This window comes from Protomyctophum parallelum, assembly GCF_964188405.1.
Source record: "Protomyctophum parallelum genome assembly, chromosome: 3".
NCBI classification, from domain to species: domain Eukaryota; kingdom Metazoa; phylum Chordata; class Actinopteri; order Myctophiformes; family Myctophidae; genus Protomyctophum; species Protomyctophum parallelum.
This window is the reverse complement of record NC_139698.1, coordinates 29,801,308-29,827,859: the sequence shown is the minus strand read 5'-3', so window position 1 is coordinate 29,827,859 and position 26,552 is coordinate 29,801,308.

Genomic DNA, 26,552 nt, shown 5'->3' with positions numbered 1-26,552 from the left:
TTTTATAATTCAGCTTACTGTGGAGACACATGCTGGAACTTTTTACTTTGAAATGTTTTGTAGTTTCTGAGTTATTTAACTTAAACGCCCAATGCATTCTCAATGGCAATAGCACAAACTTTGGCATGCTAGTGACATCGGAATGGTTTTTAAATCGCATTGAGCATTTTCATTCGGATTTAAGTTTTTGTAGGCGTTTACATGACAACGTTTAATAGGGTTTAACTTTTATTCGGAATTAAGAGGGTGTTTCAGTCCTCATGTAAACGTGGCCAGTGGCTTAAAATCCGAGTTTAGAAGTCTGTGTAAAATGTCTACAAATTCGTACTATGCAACGACAAGCATAAACCTTTCCAGTTTCCACAGAACGCCACCTTTGCCACGTAGGCTAGAACCAACAGCTCTGCCACCACTCTTGTCTGTACCGCCTCCCAACAGCCCCGCCGCAGAGATGCTAAGAAATTTGGCAATCTTACAGCTTTTATTTTGTCCAATTCACCTAGCTATTACACAAGCCAAAGTTAAGGTGCAAAGAATACGAGCAACATACCTACCACCACGACTCCAGTCGATCACAGGCAGGACAGAGAAAAAAAGAAGAAACCACCATGTTACTTTGTTTTTCTTTTCTATCAAAACCTTAGGACGAGCCGCCAATTATTACATTGGGTTCACCCTAGAAAACTCAAGAGACCAGACGAGATCCCCTGTTACATGACCAATCGGGAAGTTAACTGTTTCTTTCTCCCCCCCCCTCCCCCCTAATGCCACCACGAACGCATCGAGGCCAAAGGTTGCCATCTCCACTGCCTTATTAAAGTATACCGTAAAGTCGTAAACACCACAAATTCACTCAGCCAGCACTTTTCAAACCGGGCCTGCACTTGTGGACCGGACGAGCCCTCAATTGTTACATTCCCTTATATGTCTAGGGGTTATTAAAGGATGCAACAAGGCTGGCAAGTGAACTGATGTTTATTCACTGTACAATAATAAGGTTAAATACAACAGAAGAAATGCAATACAATAATTTACACAGGTATAAATATGGGAGTATATAAATATATTTATAGTCTTCTAGACAACAGGGCTGAGCACCCTGCTCGAGCCGAATGTTAAAACTTAAAGATCATGCTATTCAAATTATACAAAGACCAAAAACGGCTGTATGGGGCAACCCAGAGAAACAAACAAAAGAGACTATACCTATTCTAGAAACCAAATGAACCCTCTGTCTAAACCTAACCAACAAAAGGAAAAGACCCTAGTGTATGCGTTTTACAAAGGTGTAGCTTCACAGCTCCCCTGGACAAGGTGCTCTCAGTATGACCGACTGAGTCACAATGCCAACAAGCTCACATCACAGCTGCGCTTAAGTAGGCTTTCACAGGCTGGCCCTCTGAACGACGATAGGCTCGCGGTGACGAGGTGGGCAGGTAGATGGTGGATGGTTCTCCGCCTCCGAGCACCACAGCATCAGCCAGACCTGTGACTGAGAACTTCGATCAGCACTCTATATAATGCAACAGCATGTGACTGACAAATAACTGTATACCATAATCACTGTATACTATATATTATATATATATATATATATATATATATATATATATATATAAACATAACCACTAATATATAATATATACATATACATATATAATCGCCAATTATGTAACACAGCTGGAAAGCAATGTTTCGTCAATACATTCCGCTAGGCTGCGGAATGAAAACAAGTTTATTATTGGTTTAATTTACGAACAATAGATTGCAGCTACATTCCAGTAAGCACATTTTGCTTGCTTTGACTCTACAGGCCCGAGGCAATTTCTCCCTTTGCTTCATGAAAGAGTCCAATACGTTTGACTTTATTTACAAGGTGATTAACGTGTAATCACAAGGTTCCATGGCGATTGAGGTAGTTTTCAAAACGCTTTTATTTCTAACATTTCAGCCCGCATGCAGTTGTTGGTGTCACGTCCTTACGGCTTACGGCTTACGCAGTGCAATTATTTTAACTCCAGGAGTGTACACAAAAATAGTCTGTATTTGTACACTATACCACTGGTGAGGACTGCATATTATCCTGCATAGCGCAGGATAGATATATACTGTTGTTCTGTATTGACAGTGATTCTTATTGTTTTTCTTGCCTTTGTATTGCTGTATAGGACAGTAGGCCTACTTCCCTTAGTCTGTACCTGTAATTCCCCCATGGGATCAATAAAGGTATCATATCTTGTCAACGGTGCATGGGCTTATGGGCTCCCATGGGGTCCTTGAGGAGTTACAGGTATGTACTGTAAGTAACTCTGAGAGTGTACACATTGTACCAGATGGACCTGCAATGGTCTATCTGGTACCATTTCTGACCAGATTTGACGGAGAGCCTGCCATCGTGCACGTGCAGCCTCCAGATTTTCATCCACAATGAGTTCATAGCACAGGCAGACTGTAATGTTCTATGGCAGTGTATGGGACTGCCACTTAACATCAAGATAAACCGCAGCCAATGAAAACAGAGTCGAAGGTGGAATTGACTGTTTACTTCATGACAAAGCGGTGAAAACTGCAAAAATAATAAAACATACATTCAGAGTTGTTCTTAATTGACAGCATTCTAATAATTTCACAACTAAATAAACCCAGGTAATTAACAATCATACACACACTAGCTAAACCACATACACTCATCAGTGTTGAAGATTAGTAGGATGACATACACCTGAGGCTAGGCTAGGCTAGGCTAGATAGCATTTATGTTGGCTTAGATAGCATTTGACACAGACTTATAGCATGTTATGTAGACAGCACTATAATTGTATTGTATATAGTCATAGCACGCCATAGTACATATGTATAGCATAGTAGTGAATATGTATAGTTTATTATGTATAGTGTATGTATAGTTTCATCATATAGATATTCCGCTGTTACCTTCTTAGTTTACGCATGTTTCATGATAAATGCTTTTATGTGATGTATTCCCATGATTTTGTTCTTGCTTAAATGTAAGTCGCTCTGGATTAAGAGCGTCTGCTAAATGCCTAAATTGTAAATTGTAAATTGTAAATTGCAGACAACAGTAAACATTGTCAAAAACGTTCCCAAATACAAAATAACAAAATACCACAAAATTGTACAGAAAGTTAGCATATCTAACATCAACTGCAACTTACAGCATTGCCTCTCAAAAGCTTCCAAGTTGGTAGATGTTTTTTTCTTTTCTTAGGCTTACAGCTCTGAACAGTGTGTGTTTACTCTCTGCACTGCTGCATCAAAGATGGTGCTCACAGGAAGTGACTCTCATTATATACTGAGTTCTTCAAAATAAAAGCACATGTACACAGGATGACAATAAAGTAGTTGCAGGCTTTTCTAAAGCGGACAGAAATACCAACATTGCTTAGAATTGCCTTAAAGGCAAGACACAGACTCTTCACATACTACTAGATCATGTCTGAGCTGACATTGACATGTAAATATGAAATAAATGCCAAACATGTAGCTAGGTGTAATGTTAGAGTCCACAGAAGTGAACCTTTCAAGCCTGTTTTCTCAACTCACTGTTTTCTGCAAGACATTACTCTATAAGCCATATCTCCAAAACTGGTGGGTCACTGGTGGTTTAGGAAAAAAATCTAGTGACATAGCCCCATACAGTCACAATTGGTCACAATTGTACACGTTAAATTTGTAGAGGATTGTCTGTGTATCATATTAGGTTTCCCAGAGATAAGAATGGTATCAAATTGGGGTCTGTGGTCTAATGCAAGGTTGAGAATCCTCATACAATGGTTCCTGCCTGGCAAGAAGAGCAAACATAGCTGATCTGCAAACCATCAGCTTGTATAGGTCTGCTATTTTTGAGATTTTGGGAGATTTCCAAAAATGTCTGCCTATAATTACATGGCCCAAAAAATAGGACATGTCAGGCATGTCACCTCCATTCCTCCCTCGCACTGATACCACACAACAGTAGCCTTGTGTGTGTGTGTGTGTGTGTGTGTGTGTGTGTGTGTGTGTGTGTGTGTGTGTGTGTGTGTGTGTGTGTGTGTGTGTGTGTGTGTGTGTGTGTGTGTGTGTGTGTGTGTGTGTGTGTGTGTGTGTGTGTGTGCGTGCGTGCGTGCGTGCGTGCGTGTGTGTGTGTTTTGATGGCATCAAGGAGCGGAACTGACAGAGACGGATTCACTGTGGTCCATGCATGGAATTGCTTTTCCTCTCCCGGTGGAACTGAGCTGACTGAGGTGTCAAATAATCTCTAACCTTCACCCAAACCCCCACAGGCCAGCCAACGCTGAAAAAGACCCACCCAAATCTCTGCAAGCCAGCCAGGATCTGTGAACACAAAATGGACCCACCCATATCCCTGTGAATGCTAAAAAAAAAACCACTGAGACCTCCACAAGCCAGGACCTGCGATAAAAAAAGAAAAAGATTTGAAACAAGGAAAGGGGGTCAGGTAAGGAAACATCATGGCGCCTCAGGACCAGGTGCATCATCCACAGTGTTAATTTTGAAAACAGTGGGTGACATTTGTTTTCGGGCAAGCTCCATTGTAGAACTTTGTTTCCAGTAAGATGAAGAAAAAAGAAGGGGGGGGGGGGATCAAATAAAGGCATAAAGATATCTACATATTTATCATATTCATCCGAACATTATGTATGTACATGAGGTATTAGAAATAAGGTGCATGAGCATAGCAGCTGGTACTTTATATAGACATTTGGTGCAAGAAGAGTATCAGTGCGTTTTGACTAGAGTATTGTAAGTAGGTACAATTTCAATGTGCATTTACTTAACATGACTTAAGGTGCAGAGTATAAGTGTCAAAGCAAAACTCCAAGGCAAGCCTGGGGACAGGCAATGGGCGTGCCTTGTTCAACAGTCTGATGGTAGCCAGGTGCATAGGCGATTTTTAGGGAGGGCAGAGGGGGTAATTGCATTATGTTTCATTTCATTCATGCTTTGTAATGAACAGTAGGCCTATTGCAACATTATATGATTTACATTGACATCAGGGCTGCCAACTTTCAGAAAAAGCCAAGAGTGAGACTTTAGTGTTTTAATAGGCTCGACGCAAAAAAGTGGCCTTTTTTAATGTTGATTTGGCCTTTTTAACATTGATTTAGAGGAATACCGAAATCCAACCCTAGAAAAAAAAGTGAGTGATGCAACTCTGTGGGGGTCCTCGGGGGTCTCCCCAGAACATCCAGACCCCCATGAACACACGCGCCCGGGGGGCCGGGCCGGTTCCGGTGTGCTGTTTTCATGCTCAGACCCAGCCAGCCAGCCACACACATAGCTCCGAAAGGGAGTGGTTGCACCACTCAAAAAAATCCTAAAATAGGCCTATATGAACATATATTTGTATATGCCACATCAACATATTTGTGGATATATTGTTTTTGTTTAAACTGCAAAAGAAAATGATATCTGCATATGATGCTGAATAATAACCCACATTTTGAATAATAGCATTTAACAAAATGAGTGAAAGAGTTGCACTAGGTGAAGAGATGGTCAGTCTCCTATTGGTCATATGGTGCACCTTCTCCATGTGTGCCTATGTCTTCTATTAAATATCCATATTGGTTTACATGAAAACGTATTCTGATGTGATAAAACAGACTACATCACAAATGAATCACCCACCTCAGTGGAACATTCTCAGTCAGTCAGTCGTGGTCTCTCTCTCTCTGAACAGAACTAACGAGTCGCGATGCGACACACACACACACACACACACACACACACACACACACAATATTTCGAAGCGATGTTAAACTCTGCATGGCTCATTTCCATGCGTCACAGTCAGGGACCCTGCTGACGAGTTGGAGGTTACCCTACTACACTACTGCATAATCTCATGCAGAACTCTGTCATTTGTGAGGACGCACACATCGGCGCGCGCCGCGCGGAGAAAATTGTTGTTATGAGAGCCGGCTTGGCTTTTTTTGGCACATTATATGCCCCCCCTCGGCGTGCGTATTGTGCGTGCGTGAGAAATGGTGGGTGTGGCGTGAGTGCGTGTGAAAGACGTCTCATGCGTGACTCTCACGCTGAATGCGTGAGAGTTGGTAGGCCTGATTGACATGACTCACATGCTGATGCTGTTTGGCTATGTTCTCCGAAATGAGTAAACAAATCATATATCTGTAGTGTCTAGAAAAATAAGTACTTGTCTTACGTATCCTTTTAGCCATTGAGCTGTCACAGATGTGTACCCCCCCCCCCCCACCTCAATGTGTTCATAAATCTGTGTGTGTGTGTGTGTGTGTGTGTGTGTGTGTGTGTGTGTGTGTGTGTGTGTGTGTGTGTGTGTGTACGGGTGAAGTAGTGTGGAAAGTGGAAAGGTGCTATATAATTTCACAATTTGAATACAATTGCACAGCAAGGGAGCTAATTATGCATGTGTTGGAGCGCTCACAGTAGCACGGTGAAGGGAACATCGTTTGGAGACGAGCCATGCATTCCGCACAGAGCTATTTGAAAGGAAAATAACACGCAGCTTTATGCGAGACAAAGAGTTTGACAAACCGGTGTCACCGTCTCCTTATCCGTATGCTAGCTGGCTGACAGGAGTGGACGACATGTTGGCAACACATCTACAGTAACTGTACACATTGTATCCTATTAAATACTGGTGGAAAAGAGTTACGTACCTTTAATCAAGTACTGTAAGTACAATTTCGAGGTGCATTTACCTTACTTAAAGATGAAGTGCCGTGATTTCTTTCTAACCTAAAACAAGATCATCAGGTATTATTATTTATTATTTATTATATAAAGAGGAAGACGTTTTTCAAAAAAGTGTGCAGTATTTGTTAAAATGTCGTTTTCATGTGGACATGAAGGCGGTGATCCGCCTGAACTGAAGCCACACCCACAGCAGTTGTTGTATGATAACAGGGAAGGGGTTAGGGAGGGGATGATATTGTGATGTCACTATATCACAGTATTTTTCATTGGAACATTTGACTGTCAAGGTTTCAGCCTCCAGGAAGAAACCCTAAATACAAAGACATCATTGCACATAACAACCACACCAAGGTCACCTCATAAACAAAAATACAAAAATTGCGGCACTCCATCTTTAAGTATTACAAATTTCCACTACATCTCAGAGACAAATATTGTACTTTACTCCACTACAATTATTTGAAAACTTTATGGTTATTACTTTACTTCGCAGATTTACATCACTGCCTAAGTAAACTGGAACCCACCGATGCTTTCTATGGCATAGGCAGCTCCCGGCAGGATCCGCCGGGAGAAACTAGACGCAGCTGCACAACATGAGACAAATTAATTAGAGCGACAGAGAGAAAGAGGAGTGTGTGTGTGTGTGTGTGCGTCAATTTAACAAAGGTGCAGACGATCAGAAATCAGCAGAGAGTGAGCGACGTTTGCGCTACTGTATGCCGAATTGAAGTAGACTCTAACACACCGACTAAACACACTGATGACAGGATCTGTGGTCGTCGCACGTACCGTAGCGGCGCTTTCAGCGCCGAAAGATAAGAGTGAGCAGCAATGCCGACAATAATAAGGGTCATTAGCACCTGAGAGAAATGACAAGAGTGGTTTCTTTCAACATCCAAGTACCACTGTCAAATAGATTGTTGTTAATGGCCCATTCTGTTGGAGTTAACATTTGTTCTGAGGAGCTGCGAGGAGGAACCCTGTGGTTCAACGTCTTAATGGAGCGTAACTTCAGAGCGATGATACGTCATTGTTCTCACAGCCTTGTCCTCATCTGCTCTGCTCTCGCATGCATAGATGAACTTCTTCAAACATTACTTCTCATCTCTCGTCTGCTTCGTTGTGAGGTTATAGCAAGTGGGCCCCAAAATACTTGGGAAAAAAATCTTTGCACAGCAGCCATATTGGAAAGAAAATTTCCTTGCTTCCTTCACAGGTCTAACCAATTATATTAAAGGTCTGTTCCATTAAGTTCATATATTGTGCAACACAATATCAGCACACTGACTCTGTTTGACCAGGAACACAACCTTAAATAGCATCATTGGTAAAACCTGTGAAGGAATTCAAGTAAGGAAGCGGCCCAAGCCAGTGTGTGTCATGATCAGGGCTGCACATAAGTGGTGCGCAGGTGCGCATGCGCGGTAAAAATTAAAAATGCGCTGTCAATCAAGCGCCGGGAAGCGCTTCTGCGTACCAACAGCTGGGGCCGCCCAGAATGATTATTATGGCCAGAATACTAGAAAATGTTGTGGCGAGAGCATTTCCCACCGACTGCCACTCAAAGTGGCTACTGGCCCAATCACAGCGCGTCCTTACTCATAAGGGGGAGGATCCATGCTTCTTTCTGAGTGCTAGGAGCCTGGGAGGAGGCGGAGGGCGGTTGACAGGAAAACCTTACACAAATAGTTTCGTCTTCTCTTCTCCGTTTCAGATAGCAAACTACTGTAGTCCCCGGTGTAAAAGGTCATGCTTTGGATGCTTTGCACTCTTCCCATTTGCCGCTGTGCTTGTGTTTGTTTTCCGGCTGCTGGAGCAGCATGGTTGCTCGTGTGCGATGCCGTCTCAAAACCCGAATCCGAGGCAGAAACCATATTAGCGTCTCTCACAGCCTAGGCACCGGCCACCGACTTTTTACGGGTACTAAGGTTTTAGTTCCGACATAGTGGAGTGGGAAGAGTTTAAAGCATTGCGGACTGGCACTGCTGCTGCCCAACATGAACACCGTGTCTCGACATACTGTCCCTTATTATCGTAAATTCGGGTAGTGTACACTGTTTATTTTTTTCACCGAGGAGCCATGTGTGTCTGACTGTCTGACTACGTACGTCGCCTCATCTAAAAACAAAAGGGAACTAGGGAAGCCTGATGTATGATTCGCCGTACGATGTGTCGCATGTTAAAAAAATAGCTGATCTGCAAGCTCACAACGTGTCGCAACACGTTGTGAGCTAGTAGATTGGTTATTTAAATACAAAATAATACAAAATCTAAATATTGCTTTGATGCTCATATCATATTATCCTTAAGTTGTTAACTTGTTTTTATTATAATATGCATTCCATAGGGCTGGACCACACATGGACCTAGATTTTAGCAAATTTATATATTTTTAATAATGGGATGAATCTACAACAAGAGCCATTCTAGGGCTAAATCTAGAGTTGCAATACCCTCCATTGACTCCCCACTCATCCAATAAATATTGTTTTGCTATAAGTTATTCATCCCTCTTTTATCCATCCGGCGAGACGGGTCGCCGCATTTTAGGAGCACCAAGCAACTCCTCCAGGTGCTCTTCTGAGTACTAGACCAAAAAAGTTGTGTGCAGCCCTGGTCATGATGGTTTCTGCCTGCTGATGATTTCTTCTCTAATCAGCACAGCCAAACCAGCTGGTCTGGACGGCTGAGCCTCTCTCACACTTTTATCCCATCAAACCACTGGTGATGAACCCTGATCCCCCACAGAGAAGCAAAGAGACAGAGAGAGGGAGGGCGAAAGAGACAAGAGCGACAGAATGAGAACGACAGAGAGGGAGACACAGAGAGGTAGAGAGAGAGGCACAGAGGCAGAGAGAGTGAAGTATTATTGGGAGACTTAGCCACTGTTATGTGACAGGAGAAGGTCTGTGTTAGTGTAGAGTGAAGCGTGCTCATTTGTCTGTGTGCATTTCATCAGTGGCTGAGCCAAGCCCCGCTCGATGCTGCCTGGCACAGCTTGCAAATGCCACAGAGATAAGGATCAGTGATAGACTATCGTGGCAATTCCCACCGCCTCTCTCGTTACACCCGAGAGACCACTGGTCTACACCCATTAGACGAGTGGTTCTCAAACTTTTTAATTTCAAGGACCCCCATTTTGGCATGCATTAAGACCCCCATAACTCTGAGTGTGCAAATGGAACCAAATGGACCTATGGGTCCATAGTCCATTTGTTACCATTCATACACTCTGAGTTACAGACCAATATTGGTCCATTTGGTTCTTAACTATGAATCTTTTTGCTGGCCCCTCAATGACCCTTTGAGAACCACTGCAGGATACAGTATATATTATCAGTGGGACACCGATAAAGAAATGCCAAGAAAGAGCGCTCCCTTTTCTTGGCATAGAGGCACAGATCAAACTAACGCTGGAAATGGCTCCCTATTGGTTCACCAATATGTGCCCTCCGGGCCGCCTCCCCTCCCCTGTGGAATGCACTTCCCATTGCATCACTCCCAATCTTCCGCCGTAGTCTGAAAACCCACCTTTTCAGACTCCATCATGGCCCATAGCACTTACCCTACCCCCTTAGATAGCACTTCCGTAGACTTGATACAGACTTATAGCATGTTATGTAGACAGCACTATAATTGCATTTTATATAGTCATAGCACGCCATAGTACATAATGTATAGCATAGTAGTATATATGTATAGTTTCATTATATAGATATTCCACTGTTACTTTCTTAGCTTATGATGTTTCATGATAAATGCTTTTATGTGATGTATTCCCATGCTTTTGTTCTTGCTTAATGTAAGTCGCTCTGGATTAAGAGCGTCTGCTAAATGCCTAAATTGTAAATTGTAAATTGTCTAATCACCAAATATGGAGCAACGCCCTGCACTTTGCACTTATTGGTTAGCGCACCTATGCCACTTTTCCTGAGGCATTTGTCCAGGCTTAACAAAGCGCATGTGGATGGGGACCCCCTGGACCACACTCTTATCACTGGACTAAAGCCCCACAGAATCAGGGGGAAAATGGTTCAGTGAGGAAAGAAACTGTACAACATGCAGTTTTTTTACATTTAAGTCTGAATGAATGAGGAAACAAGTTACACACAACTAACTGTACCGGGTCCAAAATATGCCCTTACTCAGCCTGATCTACACACTGTCTTATCTAAGAATAACTACGAACTTCAGCATCCATCAGCAAAGAATGATTAGGATAACGGTCACTTCCTACAGTCCTCCCTCTCTCTCTCTCTCTCTCTCTCTCTCTCTGCATAATGCATGCCTGCGTTTTTGGTTCCATCCGTGACCAATTACCATCCGTTGCTACCACTTTCAGAGACACGTCAGGCTCAATACACGACGGAGCAGAGTTCACCGTTCTCCTCGTTGTAGCAGATTAACATCAAACACGGAGCTAGAGAGTGCCACCGCTCATCAACCAACTGAGCCTTCAGATGACAACAATGCCATCGCACGGGGCTGGAATCGGAGGACACGGTTGGTTGTTGTGCCCACGCGGGGAAAGCGCTGAGGCATTATTTGTCCCAAACAGGAAGTGCGGCAGAGCACAGCACAGCCGGGCGTTTGTTCAAGAATAGGAACTTTCTTTTTCAACTGTTGCCACACAGCTTTTAAACTGTGACTGATGTAGACACAGCAGACAGATACAGTATGATGTAGTGTATTTCCGTGAGGTACCGGTATGTGCATGGCATGCATGCACGCCTGCGCTTGTGTGAACCTGGCCGGGTGGAGCTGCAGTGAGAATCAGAGATGGCCACCAGTTAAGGAACAGTTTGACTGACATGACAACATGAAAAGCATATCACCTCCAAGCAGGGTTGCTCTGGCCACATTCACACCAGGATGTTTTAATGCGATTAAAACATCCTGGTGCCGGGTGCCCCTTCACATCCTGGTGAAGGGGCACGGTGGCACAGTCGGTAGTGCTGTCGCCTCACAGCTAGAAGGTCCTGGGTTCGATTCCCATGGGGACGCTGTGGACGCTGGGGTGCGTGTTCCTTCCGCCATCAGTGCCCATACCCGAAGTGGGGTTGGTGAAAGGGCCTTTCTGTGTGAATTTTGCATGTTCTCCCCGTGTCCCCTAGGGTAGGTAAGTAATCCTGGTCCCTAAAACTTCCTCCTCCTGAGCAGCCAGCAAGGAACTGGTTGGAATAACGTGTTCCTTCCACGCGCTACGTCCGGCCAGGCAAATTCCTCCCTGTCAGGTGAAAAGAAGCAGCTTGGACTCCTCATGCATAGAAGGAGGCATGAGTTCAGTCTGCTGCCCCCCCAGGTTGGCAGAGGAAGTGTAGCGCCCAGGATTACATTAAATAATTGGCACTGGGTGAAAAAACTGGGTTGCAAAATCGTGGGATAAAAAAAACAAAACATTCTGGTGCGTATTGTCGGAAAGTGCGCTTCGTTTGCGCAGGTGTTAATTCAGGCTCATTCGAATTCTGGTGCGCATCAAACTAATTCTATTTCATCTAAAAACAGGGTGTGGCAGGGGGCGGGATCAAGGTGTCTGTGAGTGGGGTGACAGGGCTGGCTTTGCCAGCCCTGTCACATTGAGGACACTGTGAATCCTATAACCTCAACTAAACAGTCACCGTGTGACATTAAACATCCAATTCTAGCAGGCAGGAATGTGGAGTATTGTGTGGCTCTGTCTGGACCCAGCCTCTCACTGCAACAGAGAACACAAGCACATTAGCTTCCTTATATACACAGCAGCTGTCCTTCATTTAATTGACACAATCTGCTGCAGGTGCGCCTGCGAGCTGGCAAAGCCAGCCTTGTCACCCCACTCACAAACACCTTGATCCCGCCCCCTGCCACACAGGGGTCTCGGTTCGCTTCCAAGCGCACATAATTCAGTTCAATTAGGTGTGAATGCAATCACACCAAATAGCGTGGTTGGTCGGTCAAAGACGCACGTGTACAGAAATAAGCAGTATAGGAAAGTCGCCAGTCCAGTCACTGTAGTATAGTCTAGGCATACTACCGTAGAACCGTCGAAAGTAGATCTACAAGCTCACAATGCGTCACATCCTCGACGTGTTGTGAGCTTGTAGGTCTGCTATTTTCGGAGTGCAACAGCCCGTCATGTAACAAAATAGCCAATTGGTGCGGTTGACGAAGTACAGTACGCAAACGCAGCAAATAAAAAATGCCAAAATGTTGCAACTTCAACCCCAATCGCACAGAGTCTACCGAACTACAGGTGTGACTGTGAATGCGACCTCTGTCACCTTCTGCCACTTTTCTGCTGTTTTCAATATGCGACTCTGTGAGTTGCGACACTGCCGCACAGCGAAGTATAAGGCTTTACAGAGGACAGGAAGACAGAAGGATAAGGCAATGAGAGCTATAGAGAGACAGAGGTGAAGGAGAACAATGAAGGATGAAGTGTGACAGGATGATGCCTGAAGGTCATTGTTGTTTGGACACTGAAATGTCCCTGTGCTCCAGACAAACTGTATGACCTGGACCATGTGGACATCACTGTCCTCACTCGACCATGTGGACATCACCACTCCCTTGAAGAGAACGGTTTGCCTGTCAACCAGTTCTACTGGGATTCACATGTAGGATTTGCAGTGCAGATCATTTGTTTCAGGCTACTCAGAACAGAATGATTTACACTAGCAGCAGCAAAGAGAAGAAAAACCCAAGAAGAATGTCTACAGCACAACCGCCAAAGAACACGCATGCACGCAAGCATGCATGCACAGCTATAGAGGGTATGCACGTGACATCATCACCAAACCTGGAAGTTATGCAGGAATGCCTACTGAGTGGCAAAAAGCTACTTTCTGGCCTTGACAGCCCATACATCCAAACAGAAAAGTCCTATCTGATTGCATTAAACGACATTAAACAATGTTAAACTCACTTTGCCACTCGATGGGCCATTCACTTTAAGCATGCGCATACCCTCTATATGTAGGGATGGGCAATTTTCTCATGGAGTCTAGTGGGACCTGACGTGATGTCATGTCTCCATAGATGAGAGTCATGTGATTAAAATCAAATCAATGACACAAATATAGGCCTACTATAATATGTCTTTCTAAGAAACGTTTTCACTTCATATTCCATCAGTTGAAGACAGCTTGCTTGCCCACTGGCAGGCTGTTGAACTCTATAGCTGGTCTCGAGGGAGGAGAGTTGCGTGTGTGACACACTTGCATGGGCCTTATATGTTACTTATGTTGTCCGTCCGCAGCAGCACTCGCTGTGTGGCCGTGTCTTCAAATGTGCTGTGAGTGACAGTGAGCAAAGTGTAATGTAAACTCAGCTTTGACCAAAAAGAAGAATCCAATATGAAGTTCATAGTGTTGGATTATCAATCTCAAACGAGCTTCTCTGCAAATGGATTTTTATTAAGCGCCATGATGAAATTAATGTCTCTTGTGAGATGACTGTCATCTTGCGGGCCCAGTGAAGTCAGCTCATTTAGTCCTGTGCAAGGAACAGACTTCATTTATACTTTTATAGCATAGTCATTAGACATGTTTTCACCGGTCTAATGGGCAAAGTTCTGTTAATGAGAGCAGACTGCTAACATGTACTTCTGGGAGTGTAAGGAGCAATTCACTGACGGTAAAGTCTAAAAACTATGGGATGCTTTGGGAAATGTCCGATGGTCACTGGGACATACAGGGAAAACGGAAGTATTCACAGAGATGTCCTTAAGGTACTTTTTGATTTGAATAAGCACGGGCAGCATACAGTATACGAACGTGTTTTGGCAGAGCCTTACTCAGCATAAAACCATGTGGAAAAAAGCAGTAGCCTCTGGTACTTTAATTAGAGTAGCCTCTGGTACTTTAATTAGAGGATTCATAACAGAATTCTAAGTGTTGCATTTGATCATTAGTGAGCAGAGAGAAAGGGAGAGAGAGAGAGAGAGAGAGAGAGATAGAGAAACAACAGAAGCACACAAGTGCATACTGTATGGCACATGGCCTCATGCTCTTACAGCACAGATGATGAAAGTGGCACTGGATTTAAAACTCTGCCAAAGTGTGAATGAGCGGCAGTGGTGGGAAGTCATTAGGTATATTTGCTCAAGTACTGTACTTGACTACACTTCTGAGGTACCTTTACTTTACTTGAGTATGTCCATGTTTGGATAATATTACTTAATTATTTTTGCACATTAGGATTATGAATACAAAACATACATTAATCGTAAGTGGTTAATGTATGTTATGTTTCTATTTCATACTTCAGCTAATTGACAATAGGTCTAATTATAACATATTGAATGCCAATACAATTGGTACCTACTTTAACACGAGTAACATTTTTAATATAGGACTTTTACTTGTAGCGGAGTAGGCTACTGCTGTTCCACCACTGCTTTCTTTGAACAGAACGCAAGAGGCAGAAAGTGTCTCTGGATCTTTAAACTGTGCCAAAGTGTGAAAGAGTGCGAGGCGAGGTGAGGCGAGGAGGCGAACGTAACACAGCGGCCAAGACTCAGGAGAAGAAAGAACAGGGACGGACGCAGAGTTTCTCATTGAGCATGCGGGTGCTGTCCCCGCCCGGCCAGGCATTACTCACCTCTGGCAGGGGGGAGATAGGTTAGAGAGCTACAGGGCTGCATGGATCGCAGAACTGCAGGGCTCCGGGGACACTGAGGAGAGGGGACAGTGGGGTTATGGAGGGACTGCGGGGCTCCGGGGACACTAAGGAGAGGGGACAGGGGGTTGTGGAGCCCTGCACTCCGGGGTGTCTGGTGTGGAAGAGAGATGAGGCGACGGGCTAGGGGCTGAGGACTGCTGGTGCGCTGCTGGAGGTTAGCGGAGCGCCATCGTTTATGACCGTGTCTGTTTCTACAACATTAAGCCGGCGTAAAAGGATGAGGAGTGAGGGGGGGGGGGGGGGGGGGGTTCTGTGCAGAGTTGAGGGGTCAGCAATGTGTCCGTACATGGACAAAATGTGCCCATGGCCAGACTTATCCATGTTGTCCACGATGTGTCTAAGATCAAAATAAAAATAAAGCCATTATAATGTTAATTATAATGTTCTTATTTTGTCCATAATGTGTGATGAAAGCACCGACTGACTGCACAGACAGAATTATTGAACTAACAAACACGGCCACTGCCATGTGGCAGTAGCCGTGTTTGTTATTTGTAGCACATTCGAATAGACATGGCACTAGGCCTACTCCACTATAGGCTACTGGCTGTGTTTCTACTTTCTGCTATTGTATTTGTCACACTAACCCCATTCGTTTTTTCTTTGTACAAATCGAACCCTGTGTGCGTGCGTGCGTGTTTGTGAGAGAGAGATGGGTGGAACAAGTGTGGTACGAGGTGTATTTCCGTAGGATTATTTTGTAAAAGTGATTTTTTTGCTTTTTTGGCTTTCATAGGGACCAAACTGTCAGAAAATGATGGGGTTCAAATTTTCACGACCCCCACCCCTTATTTGGGGGGTCATATATTTTGGGACCCCCCATAATAGTACGCCAGACAATTAACGTCCGATTTTCATAATATTAGGGTTGTTTTATAGGTTTTTAAATATTCTGAGTTGATTTCTTACACTTTGAAAGTAGCCAGAATAATCTTTTCTGACTTTTGGTTGGGGTCTTTCTTCACCCGGGGCCCCCCGGACTCATCTCAGTACTCATTACATTCCTCGCTCTGCTCCTGTTCCAGAACAATGTCAAATTAGATAATAATTTAAGCATTAAAAGTTTACAAAAATGAGTAGTAGTTAATACCAGAGGTCTTCCACAGGGGGCCGGGACTAGTTTTGCCCCTATTCTTGCACCCATATATGTGATTTAAGTATTTCGAATATTATTAGAATATCTTGCGTTTATGTACCTTTGAAAGTACTTTGATAGTTTATTAGTATTCTACCATTATTGTTGACAGATGTTACTGCAGGGAATAAAGGTATTGCAACTTCTCACTTTGGGCATGCAGAACGTGTCCATTTATTTCACACACTGCACTCACACTAACAACACAACACACACACACACACACACACACACACACACACACACACACACACACACACACACACACACACACCTATCCTCTTAAAGAGCCCATGGTCAATTAAGCCTACAATACATTATTTGCAGGATCTATTCATCTTCGTCATCGACTCATCATCATCTTGAATGTCCTCCCTGATAGTGTTGACACAGTCTCCACCATAGCGCAAGTGCAAGGCAGGTTATTGTTTGAGCAGCTGCACCGTCCCTTGCAACCTGCTTTGCAACCACATGTGATGAGCTCAAGTACTGCCTTTGGAGCAGGGAGGGCAAGACACCTGACTGGAACATACCCTCCACTATCTGAATTCCATCCATTTTGTTCGATTGGTGGAAGCTCAGGGCAATTTGTCAGGTATGAATGACTTATCCCGCATTGTGACGTAGTTGGCACAGAGGATATGTGGTAGCAGTGCAGCACGAGTGGGAGGTTAAAGGTAGCATCTCACCCTCCAAGTTCTTTGACCGAAATAGTTCCCATCTAGTAATGGCAAGGTTGTTGGACCTTTTGGACTGTAAACACGGCATGCAAAATGCTCCAATGGTGAGGAAAGCTTGCCGTTAACAAGCTCAGGAGGAATGGAACCCATTCCAAGGTCCTTGAAGCAGTTAATGGCAGGATCATCATCATCAAGCCTCAAGTAGGCATTGACCCATGTCTTCTTGGAGTTTCCAACTAATTTTCCTACCCAGTCAGCACCAGATAAATTGTGTAGGCCCAGGAAAATTGTGTAGGCCCAGGAAGAATGTCATCTTTTGCCTGAGCTGATAATGTTCTTTCCTTGAAGACCTGGAAGCTTTTGGGAAGCTGTTGAGGTACTGATTCACTAGACCAGAAAGATGAGGTGTGGTAGTGACTAGTCGGTCCAGAGCTGCTTCATCTCTACTGAGTCCAACCATCCCACCATGTCCCTTTAGCTTCTTGATTTCCTGCTCAAGGGCTTGATCTGTGAAGAGATGAGTGAACGGTATCTCTGACTTTGCCACCACAAATTCAGTGCGTTCCATGTTTCTGGGTCATCCTGTTCAAGAGCGTTCATTTGGGCAAGATAGACTGGCATCAGTCGAGCATATTTAAGGAGATCACGAGCAAAGAAATAATTGATGAGTTCCTCTAAGGATGACAAGTAGCCCTCCCAGTCACCTGACCGACGGCGACAACAGAAAGACAAAGAGAAAAGAGAAAGACAGCAGCAGCCTGGCTGATCTTGGCTGATCTTTATTTAACAGCAATATTTGCTACACTTGGGTCTGAGGCACCTTACTTTGAAAATAGCTGATCTACAAGCTCAAACTACAACCTTGTAGATCAGCTATTGTTGGCTAAAGTTCTCCTTGGAAAAGGGATGCTATGGTTCAAGTGGTTTAATGTAAAAAAATAAAAAAGTTCCTATCCCACAATGATTTGGTGGGCCCCTGTATAGTAACACTGAGGACCCCCTAGGGGTCATGGGCCCCCTGTGGAAGACCCCTGGTATTGGCTACTACAATTTTTGTTATATCAGAGCCCAGCTACAAATACTTTTATGCTTCATTTATGATCTAATTTGACAATATTCTGGAGCAGGAGCAGAGCAAGGAATGTAATGAGAACTGGGATAGGCCCAGGGGTCAGTCCGGGAGGTCCCACGTGAGGAAACACCCCTACCAATAGTCAAAAAAGATTATTTTGACCACTTTAAAAGTTTAAGAAATCAACTCAGAATGTTTTAAAACATACTAAACAATTCTAATATTATGAAAATCGGACATTAACTGGCTGGCATACTGTTCTGGGAGGTCCCAAATAGATGACCCCCCCAGAAACGGGGTGGGGGTCGGGAAAATTTGAACCCCATCATTTTCTCATAGTTTGGACCCTATAGAACCAAGATCTGCAAAAAAAAAAAAAAATTTAGCACAAAAATCCTACGGGAGCTGTTTTTTTGACGCCTCGTACCACACTACTACAGAAAAAGACAAAGAGGAGAGCATTGAGGGAAGAAGAATAAAGAATTGAATAGAATAGGCTTGTAGTGTAAATGGAGGAAGATGGGGCGGTTTCAAATGCCTATACAAAAGAAATCAATGCAACATCAGTCACTGACACTCACTGTGGTTGCATGAAATGCTCTGAAAATGGATACAAGCTCCCATTAAAGCAAACCTCTGTGTCCACACAAAAGAGAAAAAGAAAATGCAAGAGTGACTTCATGTGAACAGCCAGTCAAACATACTTGTAGCAAGGCTACCATTTGAACTGAACACAGAGTTCTCAGTGGACTTTGAATTACACATGCTCCACTCCTCTGCATCTCAGCAGCTACATTACAGACTACTGTAGCCTACATTGACAGCTTTAGTTACTTCTTCTTACTTTGCAAATGTAGATGATTAATTAATCAAATAATGAATGAATTACATAAGCAAGGTCAACACAAGTAAATAGGTACATATCAAATGCATAGAAATCAACAATGACCTAGCATCTGTCTACATAACATGGTATATCAATTTCATTCTAGCCTTTTCATATTTATAAGCCTGCAAGGTTGTCGAGGCTAAGTGCTACAGGCTAAGGTGGAGTCTGAACTCTGAAGAGGTGAATCTTCAGATTACAACAACGCAGAGTGAGCATGTATTGGATGCTTATGTGGTGCTTATGTGGTTAATGATGAATAATTATAGTCTGATAGCATATGGTTGCTGGTTGGCAGAGCGGACGTAGAATACGCACATCGACAGGCTGGGTGCTGGGCTAAAGAAACTTTGGTAGATAGTGGATGGAGCCCGCACACCACAGGTACAAGAAAGACGTTCTTTATTGAAAGTTCTCTGACAATTCAAATTGTCTGGTTTTTTATTATTATAATTTCTTTCATAAATCAATGCTATTACTTCCACCAGTGGAATGATAGTTCTGTTTGAGCATATAATGTTCCTGTAGCCGAAGAGAAAACAGAGAGACAATCAATGGCAGCTTTGTGCATTAATAACTTTGTTGAAATCGATTGTTATGAAGCTTAATGAGGGAAGATACTATCCAGAAGACATCTCTTACAATTCCTCTGGTAGATTTTCTCTTAATTTGCTGTGAAGAGAAAAATAAAAATAATAATAAGAGAAGTCAACTAAAACCCGTTCCTAAACCCGTCGTCACGTTCATTTCATTTGATCGATTTAAAAGACTTGTAAGGAATACTTTGACATCTATCTGTATGCGTACTTGTTCAGTCTGAAATGTCTATTATCTTGAAATGTATTTGTGTTTACATTTTATTGTTTACTTTAAATGTGTAAACTGTTTAATTGTATTTGTTTCCTATTGAAAATAGGAAAAAATAGGAACTAACAAATATTGACCTATCAGAAGTGGGGGCGGGGCTACGTTACACCAATGAAGGACAAGGACTCTGAACCAAGTCCAAGTCATTAAATCATTAAATCATTATGGTGTATGCGGAGCGAGTTTGATTTGGAAATGACCATCCTGCTAGGAGGAGTTTGTTAAAGTGTGAAAATGACAAATTGTGTCAAAACGCCACAATAAATTCAAAATGGCTGACTTCCCGTTTGGTTTAGGTCATGGCGCCAAGAGACTTCTATGTAAGTGGGGACATGATACAGGTGTGTACCAATAAACACAGGTAGGTGAAACCGTGTTGTGGGGCTTCAAGCACAAACTTTTGTAGAGGTGGCGGCGTGACGCTATTGAGCCTATAAGGCCATGCCCCTTTTTAGATGATTGAAATAGTAATTTTGCATGTTTTTTGATGATAATTCTTTTTAATAATAACATGCTTTTCGATGACATATACTTTTGTTGTTTTTCATGGTTTTAAAAAAGGATTAAATTCATGCTTGTCGTTTTTCATGGTTTTCAACGACATGACAGACAGACAGACAGACAGACAGACAGACAGACAGACAGACAGACAGACGCTTTTCTTTTTCAGGTAAAATCGATTGTGACCGCAATCACTGCATGTGTGCATTATTGTTCAGTATAGAGAGGAGCTGCTTCTGGTTACAGTAAAACCTCCCGCCTTGGTTCATGCTCATTAACTACTGTGCTGTTGTGTTTCCCTGTGTGAAGGCTCTCTGAAGGCATTAACTGCAGTGATGTTGTGGTGTGTGGTTGTTTGCACTGCAGTTGTGTGTAGTTGTGTGGTTGTGTGTCCCTGTGTGAGCGTCTCTGAAGGTCACCCTCAAAAGCTTTCATCTGCTCAAACCAAACTTCACTGATGACGTTACCCTGGCAACCATCGCCTCTTGTTCTTCACATCTCGATTCATGTCGTTGAAGTATTTGGCTCAAAAAACAAATACACAAACAAACCCTTGAGCTCTTATGAACAGACAATGTGCTGCAAAGTGTTTGATGCTCATTCCAGCAGCTACTGTTGCCGGGCCTTTTGGCCATAAAGTTAGCATGGCTTTGGTGGCAAACACATATAACTTAACAACAGCCTATCTATCCATGTATAAATGCACAGACTCTCTGTCTGCCGGTCTATGTGTTCCCTGCATAGGTCAACGATGGTCCAACCGTTCGACTTCAAACTTGCCATGTGTATCGCTTTTTTTTTTCAGAAGTGGAAATCTGTCTGTGCCGCTTTTACACTATACACATAAATGATATGGAGATGCTCATGTCATCACTATAATATCATAAAGTGGTCTGTGTTAAAGAATAATTCATGACTTAAACCGTTTACCTTAATCTGATCTGATCTGTATGATGATGAAGTCATGGGAAGCACACACAAAGCCACATAATATATTATTATGAATTAAAATAAGTTATAACAATTGTTTGTTTTTTGTCTTGTGTTTTTAGCTTGAAGTTAGACACTTTCACCTTTCAAAATGCATACTCTCTCTCTCTCTCTCTCTCACCCCTGACGTGGCTGCCACATGATGTCACCGGGGGCTTTTCCCCTCCTATAAACAGCCATATAGTGTTTAATGTTTGTGTTGTCTGAACACAAACATTAAATGCGGCGACAATGAATGGATAATTTACATCATATGTGTCTGAGCAAATCGACACAGGTATGTCGGTGGGAACCCTTGGCCAATAAGGGACCACCATTCTTGATGATGCTGTACGATGATGTATACGATGATTAGAGCGCCCCTCACTTCACTTGTGATCTTTTTTTTTGTGATTTACCGTTAGACCCACCGCACACTCACTGAGCAGCGGTGTCATTTTTCACTTGTACCACTCATTCTTGGATATAATAACATCAGATTATGGTTAAAGTATACGGTATGTTTTCAATTCATTGCTCTGGTACTGCACATCACTATTATTTTAAGATGTATATTATTATATATACGGAGAGATCTGCCCACATAAGATCGCTTTCATATCCTTGGCCTTGCAATTGATTGTAGATTGCCTTGAGGTGAGTTGAATACCAAAGGGCAAACTGGAGGAGGTAGAGCATCTATATTTCAGGGGATCTGGGACTGGGAGCGTTATCACCTGTATGTTTGTTCTTTTAAAGATGGCCTGTAATGAAACTCCCAGAAGGGGAGTGTAGGAGACGGTCAGAGGTTCGGCACTCTCATGCGCTTTACTTTAGGTATAACTACAAAATGCAGTTTTCTTTTTTGTAGCAATTCTTTTCATAACTATGTGAAGCATTCAGTCAGATAAGGAAATGTACTCTAGAAGAACTCTATACCGTCTTCTATGACAAACTACTTTGATTCAAACACACCCCAGTCCTCCTGCTGGGTTTATGAATACAAAACAGGTGTTGAATATAAAACAGCTATTAATACATGTGGCAGTGGCTGCTTGGAAATCAGCAGTGTTGGGCAGTAACTATTCACTTTAATATATTAGTCTAATACGTTTCCCTTGTTACAGTAGTATTGTAACTTATTTGTCAAAATAATAGTTAGTTATTAAAGTGTACTGTTTTACTGAGCTTCTTGTGAAATTATCACATAATGTGTACGTGCAAAACAGACAACAATAATATATATATATATATACATTTTTAAAGGAGTAATAAGTAACTTATTAACAATAAGTAATTATAAACTTAGCCAACATTGCAAATCAAAAGGTTTGCGCCTTTATTTCCGGCTATCCCTTAGTTAATGTTGACACTGACTGAACCCCTTTTCTTGTGCTACAAAATGCACTTTTCTTAGCTGTTATTTTCCTAACTCTATGAACTATTCAATCAAAAGAGGTATTCCAGAAATGTAGTGTCATCAGTGAAAAATTTGCACTGATCCTACCGCTAGTTCAGGAATATAAAACAGTTATTAATGTACCCTTGAGAGGCTGCAATGCACTGCTATACTGAAAACTGACAGTTACAGTATTTTTCAATTCTACAGTTATGTGAAACATTTATTTTATTGTTACTTTTCAGAGTTATGAAACTATTATTACAAAACATCCACTTAAGCCCCTGCCCATGTTGGGCCAATGCCCAACATGGGCAGGGGCTTTGTCCAGAGCTTTTGTGGCAGTTCTGGACAACCGTGGGTCCGACCGACTCGACACGGGGTACTGCACTCCCTGTGGGGGTGTTGAACCCGTGTGTCGAGTTATGTGCATTACAGCCGTACACACAGACAGACAGAGACATATGGTGCATACGTGTGTATGTGTATATATATATATATATATTACAATTTGTTAAACATTAATGAAAAGTAGGCCCACTTTTACCTTTGGTATCATAATACATCATTGTGGCATGACTACATTTACTGTACTTCCACCTGGGAGGTGGAGAGTGTGTCTGATCAGTGAAGTTGGAGCAGGAATTGGTAAGCCAGATGGATCTGGACCAGATAAAGTACTTATCTGGCACAGGAGGATCATTACAGTAATCAAAATGCAATGATACAATTCCAATTACTCGCCAATTTAAACCACAGGTCAAATTTGAGGAGAGGACGAGTTTGAATCTCTGTGTGATGATTTCACGTTATAATAGCCCTCGGCGGACGGGAAAAAAATAAAGAAATTGAGAAAAATGTTTCAAAGACATGAAATAGGCTGTTATATAAATTATCCGCCTTGATGTAAAAAAGTTACCTATATCAGACGTTAGGAATAATGCATTACCGCTACGTCTAATTAAAATTAATGATGGATGAGTAGCACAATCGTGGAGGCCTTCACATCTGAAGAACGCCATCCACTCTCATTCACATAAAACATTCCTTTATCGATCTGACAGTTCGTGTTGAAAGCCGATCAATCACTCTGCCGCCGTTCTCCAAACCCTCTTAAGGCTCTAATCCATAAGGGGTCGGGCCGTCCTCACATCCAACAGACAGAGGGAGGTCTTGTCCTCCAATTAATGTGAGCTTGTCCCTTCACTTAAACACTGGATCACCTTGCAGAGATGCTGCATTATTCAACATGGTCCAGGCTGAATGAGGAACTCTGTGGTCTGGAGTGGAGTGTCACCTTACTGTCTATGGGCAAAGTGACAGCGAGGTATGATGGAGGGGGTGGGGGGCATAGAGACACAGAGAGGGTGAAGGGGACTGGGAAATGGACAGGAGGCAGAGCTAGTGAGAGAAGAGAGTGATGTCTAAGGTAGGACCCAAATCCAAATGGCCCATAGTGGATAATCCAAGAAAATGATACAATTGTGTTTGGTATAACCAGTATTTTCAGGACAGAAAAGGAGAATCAATAAGACCTCAATAGATGAGCAGAATGGTAACCGACCATCACCCCGACCATAACCAGCCCTGGTTACGGGGCGAAGATTAAGACCAAAACCAATATACTGTTTATTTGGATTTTGTGCTCAGAGGTACGCAACAAGAACAAGAAAAATGTGGAAGTAACACTTGCCACGGGAAGCCAATAGTTCCAAACACTGTATAGTTCCAAACATTACTGTATCGATTTAAACATCACTGTATAGTGTGTGAGTGTGAGAGAGAGATAGGGAGGGAGAGAGACAGAGCAGAGGAAATGGTAGGGAATAAGTGAGGAGATTAAAACCTGTGTGGTGGGTGTGTGTGTGTGTGTGGGAACATCCCACAGGAGACTGGAAGTCTGTCAGCTCCTATAGCAAATGCTGACCAGCCAATCATAAAACCACAGAATATTTTGTTTCCTTTGCAGTGTGCGCATTTCAGAGAGCGCTGCCTGCAAACATACAGAGGCCTTGGAAAATAATCCATAGCACTCTCAGCGAGGAGCTTTGATTAATAATAAAGATAGGCGAAAAATGAAGTGAAATTTTTTTTTTTAACGAGGGTTCGTTATTTGAGAGACAGACAGCAGACACAGCCCAGGTACTGTACCTCTGGCATGGTTGGATTGGAGTACTGTGTGGTTTCACTGATCCACCACAAACTATCTCTGCATATGAAAAATTATTGATCAAAAACACAACAAACACACAGTAAATCCATCTTAGTTTTTTCCCACAGGACATTTTTATTGTTGATATTCTTCAGAATAAAGACCCCTCCCACCTGAAACACCCCCCTCCCTCCCAAGTTGATACACTTTACCCCACAAATACAATGGTCAAAAACATGAGCGGCTCCTATCTTACAGAAACACTCGAGACAAGACGGTGGAACTCTCGTGGCAGTAGGGGGATGTTACCACCATCGGTAACGCTGAATTCACACCAACAATGACGAGCGAACGTCCGCAATGCATGTCCAAGTTTATGAGCCATAGAAACCCATATAAAACCAATAGAAATAAGACACACAATGCTTGTTTCTGGCAGTTTGTTAAATTATAGATTTTAGGATTTTTAAATTTTGATCTGTGCTGTTGAGTGAATATACCATCAGAGCACAGCACACTTCTGATTGGTTCACTCTGTCTCAGCACACCAAAGTCAACGCAGTGGGGAACGCTGCAGTCGTTCCTCTCCATAGATAACCTTGTCTCATTCTCAGAACGCAGTGCAACGACATGGCTAGCGCGAATTCAGCGTAAGGCGTTCGCGATCAAAGCTTTGGAATGGTTCATTCCTCACACAATTTTGGATTAACTCAAATGCTGAGCGGAGTAATAAAAGCAATATAAAAAAAGAAACACAAAGAAAAAAGTGAAATGTCTTTGGTGAAATGCAATGAGGAGGAGGAAGGGGACAATAAACTCGCATTGATGGTTAGTGGAACCTGTTGCGCGATGCGTCCGATCGGGGGCGGGGCATATCGAGTAGATGTCCGCGCTCTGTGTCCCGCGCCGGAATTATTTCCAAAATCCTAAAACATTTTTACATTTTAATATTGTACTTCATTATATTTGTATATTTTATTACAATATATGTAATACTATTTCTTTTGAAAAATACTATATCCCAAATTTTGTTAAAACTTTTTCCAAAAAAGCAGACCTACAAACTCACAACGGCGTGCCGTGCTCCGCCGTGAGCTTGTAAATCGACCAGTTCGGGTGGAGGTTCACCGGGCGCGCAAGGAAGTACAGATCAGGATTCACAGCTCTGGTAAACTCACACAAAATGTTTTTTTCTTCTTTTTTTACAACACACATTCAGCTCTGTGGTTTACTTACTGTCCGTCTTTACTCTGGGCAAACATATAATATATTATTCACACAGTATTCACAGAACAGAAATATACATCTAGATTATGTACACTTTCCCTCTAAGTGTCCAGGCACTTCACTTCCTTGTAGCCGTCCACCGAATCGGCAGACCGCTGTTCCCTAGCTGCGACAGAAAATACTGGCCACATGGTACTGGCACTAGAATAAAATAACTAAACTCATTAAAAAAAAAGGTTAACCTAGTTCACAGCTGAAGGCTGATCAGAGCGCATCATGATGGAGGCCGCAAACGTTC